This window comes from Montipora foliosa, chromosome 3 (assembly GCF_036669935.1).
Source record: "Montipora foliosa isolate CH-2021 chromosome 3, ASM3666993v2, whole genome shotgun sequence".
NCBI lineage: Eukaryota > Metazoa > Cnidaria > Anthozoa > Scleractinia > Acroporidae > Montipora > Montipora foliosa.
In genome coordinates this window covers 4,279,671-4,280,879 of record NC_090871.1, presented here as the reverse complement: position 1 = coordinate 4,280,879, position 1,209 = coordinate 4,279,671, and positions in this window count along the sequence as shown.

The following is a 1,209-nucleotide window of genomic DNA, read 5'->3' as shown; positions in this document are numbered from 1 at the left end:
AAACCAGTAAACTCATAGGTTGGGATAAAATCAGGCAGCGCATTCCGAAACTTAGCTGATACGTAAGAAAAAAGAAACGAAGACCATAACTGGTCGTTCCAGGTTTATTGAGGAACAGAATGTAATTTCCGCGAAGATCATGCATAAGAAGGGGACGGGAGAGAAAACGTATTTTTTATGTAAGCAAAAAAAAAACAAAAAAAAAACCCACATACTTTTATCAAGTAATACGAGGACAGTTTGAATGCGCTTATTGCATAGAGATGTCGAGCTTGACTTTCGTAGTAAGAGGACAGGTAATCTGCAAATATAATATCGTATTCTCTTATTTACATTACTATACCGTTTCTTTGACACGAGAATTACAGCGAAATGAAAGCACAACTTGTCGCGAATTTTCTATGATAAAAAACTTGTTCAGAAACCCAAAATCTACGTTAACAGCACACACCAGGCCTACTCCTGAGTATCTGGCTAGAAATCATTTCCTCTGGCCGCGCTTCAGCCATTCGATGAGGGCCAGTCTCGTGCTTCTTAAGTTGCCTCGCTCGTGCCCAAAAAGAATTCTGGGTAATCCTACCATTCCATGACAAGGGAAGACTCCCGATTCTCATTCATAGTTTTTTCATAAGTGTCGGGCCACCCAGTCCTACCAGCAAAACAACGCATCGATTGAAGGTTTTAGCTTTCAAAACGTGCCAGATGTGTCAGTAGGTCCTGGAATTCGTCCACAGAAAGGCCAGAGAGACAACTTCACTCGTGAACCGCCATGTTTACAACAGAGCATTTTAGGCGTCCCAGTCTGCATGACACCATCTCTCGCCTCTGTCTGAGAAAAGACCAGACACGCACGGTTCTTACGTTACGTTACGCCTATAAAATCAACTGAAATGTCAATTGCTGCTACAAAAAAAAAAAACCCAGCATGTTAATTTTTTTTGGTAGGCTAGGTATCGAAGAGCCAGAACATTTGTCCATGCGCTGACGGAATGTTTGAACAAGAGAGAAAAAACGCAGGCCTCCAGACACCGGCGCTGGAGCGTCGTACCAAACGAGTCATCCCGGGATTCGGCCCGTGCGATCGCTTTTGGACGCAGTTGGCCCTTCGCTGCTTTCTGCTACCGACCTTGCCTCCCGGTACGGCATTGAGGGAGAGATATGTCGGCCCACTAAACCATATGTGACAAATCCCACGCCTACTCACAGCTC